Here is a 9282-nt window from a genome sequence, read left to right as displayed (position 1 = left end):
AGTGCAGCTGTCTTATTTTCGGTGCAGAGTACTATGTCCGGATCACTAGCAAGAGTGATGATTCCATTTGGCCCGGACATCTTGAGCTTCATGTACCCGTAATGGGGTATGGCTTGGAAGATTATAAACGCCTCCCGCCCTAATAGAGTGTGGTATCCGCTGCTGAACGGAGCCACTTGGAATGTAATTTCTTCGGACATGTAATTATCCGGCGTGCCGAATACAACGTCTAGTGTGATTTTTCCAGCACAGCGTGCTTCCCGACTTGGGATGATTCCTCTAAAGGTTGTGCTACTTTGCTCAATGCGGCTCCAGTCTATTTCCATCTTTTGAAGAGTTTCCTCATAGATGAGGTTTAATCCGCTGCCGCCGTCCATGAGTACCTTGGAGAGTCGAAAGCCGTCCACGATTGGACTGAGGACCAGTGCGGCTGGTGCTCGGGCTGTTCGGAATTTAGGTTCGTCACTGGCATTGAAGGTAATAGCCGTGTCACTCCAAGGATTTATTTCTGCTATGTGGCAGATTTCGGCCATGCTGCGGAGTGTTTGCTTGCATCTATTATTTGATGCGAAGGTCTCAAAGATCGTTAACACCGTATTGTTGTCCACGGGATGGTGCTCTGTGGTCTTTGGGAGGAGTTGATCCTCACCACTTTTGGCCACCTGCCGGAGTATCCAACATGCTCTAAGGCTGTGCATTGGTATTGCATCCGCTGTACTATGCATTTTGCAGGGTCCGTTGAGCCATCCCTCCAGTACGGTTCCTTGCCCCGTAGAGGGCTTTTGCTTTTTGGTAGTTAACCCAGGTGTATTGTGATAATGCACCCTTTTATTTCTGACTGGGTTTGTATTCAGGGCCGGATTATCCCAAAATTTTATTTTGGTTTTCCAGGCGCTTTCCATCGCACAGTACTTTCGTACTATGGACACCAAGTCGGCAAAGCGTGTAATTTCGTGACGACTTATGGCGTTGAGGATTCCCTTGTCCGTGCAATTATTGCAGAAGAATGAAATTGCGTCTTCCTCGCGGCAGTCCTTTATCCTGTTCATGACCAGGAGGAATCTGGCCCAGTAATGGTGTACTATTTCTTGGGACTCTTGCCTAATTTGGGATAGATCGCGTATGTTTGGGTGGGTGGGTGAAATTGAATCCGAATCCTCACCCAATTTGAGACTCAGGGGCCAAGGAGTTTCCGAACTCAGAAGTTTGGATTCTTGGATGTTTTTCGATAAATCTGGCCCGCTGCCTAATTTTAGGTTCAGGCCTTGAGTGACGTCCTTCCCTCCGCGGGTATCTGGCTTGGAGGGATCGGGAATCCGGACATAGCTAGTCCTTAAGATAGATGAAGGGTTGCCGCATTGTTCCTCCACCACTGCAACGTGATGGGTGACCTGGGGAGAGTTTATCTCTCTCAGATCGGGTTTAGGCCCAATCTGATCGTAGTCTGTAGCGACTCCCAGGGCGGCGATGCGATCCAAGAGCTCGTTCAGGGAAGAGACTTCCATTGGATCTAACTGCTCGGCGAGTTCCGAGTTGACGTGAAGATTGCTTTCGATGACCCTAGAAGTCATCGTCGGCGCAGCGGCCGAACAGGCGGTCATGAGAAAACCACCTAGCCGGAGAGTTTGGCCGATAGCCAAAGCTCCCTCAGCGATAGTGCCGTCTTTAAAGACGGGATGAGACATCCTTTCTGGTGGCGACGGCATAGCGGAACTCTCAATGAAAGCAGCAATGTCGGTGTCAAAACCGTCGGATCTCGGGTAGGGGGTCCCGAACTGTGCGTCTAGGCCGGATGGTAATAGGAGGCAGGGGACACAATGTTTTACCCAGGTTCGGGCCCTCTCGATGGAGGTAAAACCCTACGTCCTGCTTGATTAATATTGATGATATGGGTAGTACAAGAGTAGATCTACCACGAGATCAGAGAGGCTAAATCCTAGAAGCTAGCCTATGGTATGATTGTATGTTATGATTGTTGTCCTACGGACTAAAACCCTTCGGTTTATATAGACACCGGAGAGGGTTAGGGTTACACAAGGTCGGTTACAAAGGAGGAGATATCCAAATCCGTATTGCCTAGCTTGCCTTCCACGCCAAGTAGAGTCCCATCCGGACACGAGACGAAGTCTTCAATCTTGTATCTTCATAGTCTAACAGTCCGGCCAATGGAGATAGTCTGGCTGTCCGGAGACCCCCTAATCCAGGACTCCCTCAATCACGATATCCAACAACTCGGTATCCTCGATACCACGGTGATCATTCCGGCGATCACAACCAAGTAACGCATGATCCTTATGGCGATCATCACCAAAGTAACTCGTGATCCTTACGGCGATCACCACCAAAGTAACTCATGATCCTTAGGGCGATCACCACCAAAGTAACTCGTGATCCTTATGGTGATCACCACCAACTTATTTCATCACCGAACCGGGGTTGTCATTAATCAAGTTATTATTAATACTGTTGATTCACGGTGGGACCGACACGAATTGGGCCCTTATCCACGGGCGCGGCTATCGATAGATTTAATATACACTCTGCAGAGGTAGCACACTGTACCCACACCACGGAACCCATGGCCCCGCACTCCCATTCGGGTGGACCAACAGCGTTCCGACAAAACCGATCTGCTGCCGTGACACTCTCCCGGCCACTCCGACCCACTCCCAAGTGGGCTAGTCCTGGGTGGCCCCGTGTCTACCAAAGACACCCCGACCACCGTCGTGGTCAAAAATCCCTCACGGGGACCAGTTCCATAAAATAAAAACAACAGGCACACAAGGTTATGTCCGCCTACCTGATCAGGCTAAGCACGCCGATAACCTTCCCTCATGGGAGGCACCGGCGAGATGCACGACAATAGACCTAGTTAGGACCTTACCCAAACGGTAAGTGTGGTTTCACTGGTCAGTTTCGATATGGTGGCACCATGACTTAGCCAACAATTGTTCAAGTTCAATTAAATCCGGTTAAACTTGAATGCAATATGCTGAGCAATGATAAAATAACATGATGCAATGACAATGCATGAGCATAATATCAACATAAGCACGGGATGCAACATAATTGTCCATCATATCAACTATGAAATAATCTTCAACTGAACATGCCATAATGACGAGCATAAATATTACAAGTGCAACACTACTCATAGTATAACATAACATGACCACTAGCATCAACCATAAATAACATGCAAGAACTTATCAATAACATCACCGAGTAACACTTAACCAACTAACAGCAACGGAACAATGCCTATTAACAGTACTCGGTAACTGACGTTAGTCATGCACCGAAGAGCATGACCAACCCAGCATGTACTACTATCAAGCATGGCAATACGGAAGTAATACTAGCAACTAGCAGGGCATGATAACCAGGTGCATAACAACATAGCAAACAAGTAAGCACAATCCCAGAAGCATTTCCGAAACAACGATAACCATATTTTAAACAGGCAATCATTTAATAAATAATCAAGTTGAAAACCATGGCTACTGCATGACTATCATGCAAGTGGGTATTGTGGCTTGCCTGGGGGTGAAGAAGGCACCGGGGAGAAGTGTGGTGAAGCCGCAGAAAGATTTGCCGGAAACAGTTCTCTCTCGGAGGGGCTGTTTACATGCAAGGGCAAAAAGGTCATTTTCATAGTGTCAAACCATAGTGAAAATGAAACCAACAGAACGGGCTCGACGAGACGAAGAAATGGGCTATGGAATCACCTCATTTGGAGTTGTGGTTAAAAAGATATGAGGTGTTTTCTGCCAGGGATCTTTCTGTAATGAAAATATTTTCAAACAGGGCCTGGACAGAAAAATAGAAAGCACCTTTTGACAGAATACGTCTTTCGACTGAGAAAACGTAAATTGGACCGCAACAGAGCCCGAGTATGCTTTCGGATAAGGAAGACGTATTCCAGCGGAATACGCTTCCACTTATCCTAGTCAGCAGAGGCGGGGCAGGGGCTTGGGCAATTGACGTGCGGGTCCCACGGGTGGGGCCCATCACTTATCCAGCTGGACCGGGTGAGTCAACGCCTGAGTGGCTGCCAGGTGGGGCCCGCCTTATCCTCTCCCTTTCTCTCTCCTCTCGCTTGGCTCCTTCTCCTTCCTCCCCGACGCACACACCGAGGAGAGGAAGGGCGCGACAGCAGCGAGGCCAGCGCCGGCCTGGCCAACTCCGGCCACCCCCGACCGGAGTGAAGGCACCGGCGGGCGCGAGGCGGAGCGCTGCTCCGGCCTGGAGCAGCTGCAGCGCCGGAAGAGGAGCGAGTCCACGGCGACGGGAGGAGGCTGAGACGGGGCGGCGGCCAACTCCGAGGAGACGCGTCCAAAGGGGCTCCGGCGAGAAACTAAGATGAGGGGGAGGGTCGCCGGAGTGTGGGGAAGGCGATGGTGGTGGCTAGAGGTGGAGGAGGGCTCGACTTCGAGCTAATTTAGGAGGGAGGCCGCGGCGGCCATGGCGGCAATGGTGGAGCAGGAGAGCTCCAGAGGCTCGAGCGGATGGATGGGGAGGAAGCTGGGAGTGAGGCGAGGCTGATGAGGTGCTCAGGAGGCCGCGGGGATGGCTATATATAGCCGGTGGGGAGGAGATCGAGCTGGCACCGCCACGGACGCGTGTCCGGCGCCGCGGACGCGTACCCTCGCTCGCGGGCTCGGAGGTAGGAGACGAGGGAGGTGCAGTGGAGGTCTCACAGGACAGAGGAGGCCAAGGGGGAAGCAGAGGAAGAAGTCGAGCGCCATTCAAGCTCGGTCGGCCACAGTACGCCCGTGGGCGCGCGACGACGAGCGCTGATGGAGGGGCTGACGGAGGGGGAGAAGGCTCCAGGAGGATGGCGACGATGTGGTGAAGCTGTTGGACAAGCTCACGAGCGCGAAGACGACGAGAGAAGGAAGGGGTTCGGCACAAACAGCCACTGGACATGCGCACTGCACACAGAGCGTGTGCACAGACACGCCATTGTCGTGGTCACCATGTGCAATGACATGTAGTGGTAGAAATGGGTTGTAAATTGTTGTCTAGTGGTAAGTCTCTCCTGGTTAAGTGGTAACTGAGGTGGTAGATCGATGAAAACTGCCCTGGTTAAAAGGTAAATGAGGTCTGAAGTTTACTGCAGTAAACTTGATCGTGTGCTGCTGAACCACAGGAGAGGGATTGGGTCAAATGGAGTTGTCTGGTAGATTGAGGTAAAGAGGGACTTACATCCTGGTAATTTTGAGAAGAATTGGACCACAAATTAATATAGTTGCTTTACAACTAAGTAATCAGGTCCAGAATGAAGATCATGATGATGCTCTCAAATGGAGGAGCCACTTGAGCTGAACTTTGGCAAGGCAGGCTTATTGGGCCATATGAAGATGCTGCAAAAGGTTTCATACCAATTGGATAAACCAAAATGGTACTTCCTTCACAAACATTTCCAGTAACTAGAAACTTGCAAAAATTCTAGAGGACAAATGGCTTGATGAAACATGCCCAAAATGGGTGGAGGTAGGTTATATGGATAATAGAAGGTCTAGAAAAATTGGCAGCCATAATGGAGCAAGATAAAATATACTTGCTTCACAATCTGAAATTTTGGACAGAATCAAAGAATTGAAGGTGAGCTCATATGGAGGCATGACATGAGCTCTACTTTGGTGGAGAGTGATGATTTCGTTATATGAAGGGCCATGCAAAATGGCAACTCATTTGGATATGCCTAGCTTGTACTTCCTCCACAACCACTTCCCTCAGACAGGAACTTTGGAAAATCATAATTAAATAATTACTAGGCAAATGTGGTTGCACTTTGGCAGGAAAAGGTGTCCAAGGAGTTTGAGGTCAATTGGGAAAAGATAAATGGCGCTTGCTTCACATTCTGCCATTTTGGGCAGAATAGAAAATGAATTAATTGAGCATGATGATAAACATGACAAATGAAATATTTTGCCATATTTGAGAAATATGTGACCCAAACAATTTATGAGAATTATTTGGGAATTTTAGGAGTGATAGAAATAAAGGTTGCTTCACAACCTAGGGCAAATTAGGTTATTCCTTTAATAGAAAAGGAATATTCCCAATAAAAAGAATATTGGGATTTGGGCTAGGATGAAAATGACAGGGTCTAGGAAAGGATTTGGGAATGACAAGCCACTCTGGAAGCAAAGAAGAAGGAATCTTCTTCAGTTTCCAGACCGCATAGCCACGGAAAAAGAAAACTCAAGCAAAAACCTCAGAAAAACAAAAGAAAAAGAAAGGGCCAAAAATCAGGCTGTCACACACGGTAGTGGTGCCGGACTGTCCTTCCGTAGAGGATTCAGATGATATGTTCGTTACAAACTCTGAAGTGGAGAGCGCCATGAATCATCGGCGCCGGAGGGCCTCTCTCCGCGACCCCGACTTTTCAAAAGAGGCATTCAATGCCTTCAACTCGGCCGATGCCTACATCCGAGCTGCTCGGGATGGACTTGCCAGAGCCCCCTGCCAGCCCTCTGATGCCCATCTTTGGCTATATGGAGTGTTTCGTCGAGGAAAAAATCATAAGCAAGCTTTCAGGACGAAACTCCGCCGCCACAAGGCGGAACCAATCTAGGGCTCCGGCGGAGCTGTTCTGTCGGGGAAACTTCCTTCTGAGAGGGGAAAATCAACACCATCGTCATCACCAACGATCCTCTCATCGGGAGGGGGTCAATCTCCATCAACATCTTCACCAGCACCATCTCATCTCAAACCCTAGTTCATCTCTTGTATCCAATCTTTGTCTCAAAGCCTTGGACGGGTACTTGTGGGTTGCTAGTAGTGTTGATTACTCCTTGTAGTTGATGCTAGTTGGTTTACTTGGTGGAAGATCATATGTTCAGATCCATTATGCATATTAATACCCCTCTGATTATGAACATGAATATGTTTTGTGAGTAGTTACGTTTGTTCCTGACGACATGAGAGAAGTCTTGCTATAAGTAGTCATGTGAATTTGGTATTCGTTCCATATTTTGATGAGATGTATGTTGTCTTTCCTCTAGTGGTGTCATGTGAACGTCGACTACATGACACTTAACCATTTTTGGGGACTAGAGGAGGGCATTGGGAAGTAATAAGTAGATGATGGGTTGCTAGAGTGACAGAAGCTTGAACCCTAGTTTATGCGTTGCTTCGTAAGGGGCTGATTTGGATCCATATGTTTCATGCTATGGTTAGGTTTACCTTAATACTGCTGTTGTAGTTGCGGATGCTTGCAATAGTGGTTAATCATAAGTGGGATGCTTGTCCAAGGAAGGACAGTACCGAAGCACCGGTCCACCCACATGTCAAATTATCAAAGTACCGAACGCGAATCATATGAGCGTGATGAAAACTAGCTTGATGATAATTCCCATGTGTCCTCGGGAGCGCTTTCCTTTATGTAAGAGTTTCTCCAAGCTTGTCCTTTGCTACAAAAAGGATTGGGCCATCTTGCTGCACCTTATTTACTTTTACTATTTGTTACCCGTTACCATTTACCTTATCACAAAACTATCTGTTACCGATAATTTCAGTGCTTGCAGAAAATACCTTGCTGAAAACCGCTTATCATTTCCTTATGCTCCTCGTTGGGTTCGACACTCTTACTTATCGAAAAGGCTACGATAGATCCCCTACACTTGTGGGTCATCAAAGTAATTCAGTGAAGAAATGATCTGACAGATTTATGTCTGCAGGTATGTTGACTGTCCGCCCTGAAGAGGAAATGTCCAGCTCTCAAAGCGACCTTCTACAAGAGCTGTCCCAATTGCACGAGCGAGCTCGGCAAGCAATGCGGAGCATTGCCAAAGCATTGTGGCCGTCCGACTCTCCTCCAGGGAGTTTGGAGGAACTTGTGAAGCTATTCCAGGGAGCTTGGCGACGCTTCCGATTATGGAAGATATCATCCTACCGAGAAGGTGCACAAGAGGCCTGGGCCATGGTAAAACACGGTACACCAAGCTCGATCCGAATCATATGGACCGGGTCTGACCTAAGGGTTCAGATGGAAAAGAAATTCCAGTTAGTTTGGTATACGACCAAGTAAAGGTAGCCGCCACATTTTCCCCACAGGATTGTAAGCTAGACAACCTTTTAGACGGCATAGAGGAAGAAGTTTTTGAGTCTAAATGACTATGTACTTCAATTGACAACTTTGTCCCTAGCAGGATTGTAAAAGATTGTCATGGAAGACCTTTTCGCTTCGACCTCTGGACCCGAAGGCTCAGAGTGTTTCCGAATACCCGCTTAGTAATATAAACCGGGGCATGCGTGGAAACCAGGTGTAGGGGTCATTGTTGCTTGAACAGACAAGTTGTATCCGGCTAGCTATGTTATATTACATTGTAATTGTAAGAAACATCTTCCAGGGAGAATAGTTCCGTTAAGGATTCCTTTCCCTGGCGAATATGCGTTAGTATGCATGTCCCCACAAGATGACTTTTGTCCCATTATATTTGGTAGACCCTTCTTGAATACTGTTAATGCTAAGATAGACTGCAATAAGGATATTATTTATGTTGGTTTAGGGGATATGTCTCATGAGTTTAATTTTGCTAAGTTTCGTAGACAACCCCATGATAAAGAATTGCCTAGTAAAGATGAAATTATTGGTCTTGCTTCTATTGTCGTGCCTCCTAATGATCCTTTAGAACAATATTTGCTACACCATGAAAATGATATGTTTATGAATGAAAGAAGGGAAATAGATGACGTATTCTTTAAATAGGGACCCATTTTGAAACACAACTTGCCTATTGAAATCCTAGGGGATCCTCCTCCACCGAAGGGTGATCCCGTGTTTGAGCTTAAACCATTGCCTGATACTCTTAAATATGATTATCTTGATGAGAAAGAGATATATCCTGTTATTATTAGTGCTAACCTTTCAGAGCATGCAGAAAAGAAATTATTGAAAACTCTGAAGAAGCATCATGCTGCTATTGGATATAATCTTGATGATCTTAAGGGCATTAGTCCCACTCTCTGCCAGCACGAAATAAAATTGGAGAAAGACGCGAAACCGGTTGTTGATCACCAACAACGGTTAAATCCTAAGATGAAAGAAGTGGTAAGAAAAGAAATACTAAAGCTTCTAGAGGCAGGTATAATTTACCCGGTTGCTGATAGTCAGTGGGTAAGTCCGGTCCATTGTGTCCCTAAGAAGGGAGGTATTACTGTTGTTACTAATGATAAAGATGAATTGATTCCACAAAGAATTGTTACAGGTTATAGAATGGTAATTGATTTCCACAAATTAAATAAAGCTACTAAAAAGGATCATTACCCTTT

The 9282-nt window shown here is 47.0% G+C and overlaps 1 pseudogene; it reads right to left on the bottom strand.

Annotated features, from left to right (window-relative positions):
* Window positions 1-3734: 3734 nt before the first annotated feature.
* On the bottom strand, window positions 3735-6493 carry LOC147972647 (uncharacterized; annotated as a pseudogene).
* Between the last annotated feature and the right edge of the window lie 2789 nt (window positions 6494-9282).

This window comes from Triticum urartu, chromosome 5A (assembly GCF_056163025.1).
Source record: "Triticum urartu cultivar PI428250 chromosome 5A, HENAU_Tu73, whole genome shotgun sequence".
Classification (NCBI taxonomy): domain Eukaryota; kingdom Viridiplantae; phylum Streptophyta; class Magnoliopsida; order Poales; family Poaceae; genus Triticum; species Triticum urartu.
This window is presented reverse-complemented; position numbering and strand designations above follow the sequence as displayed.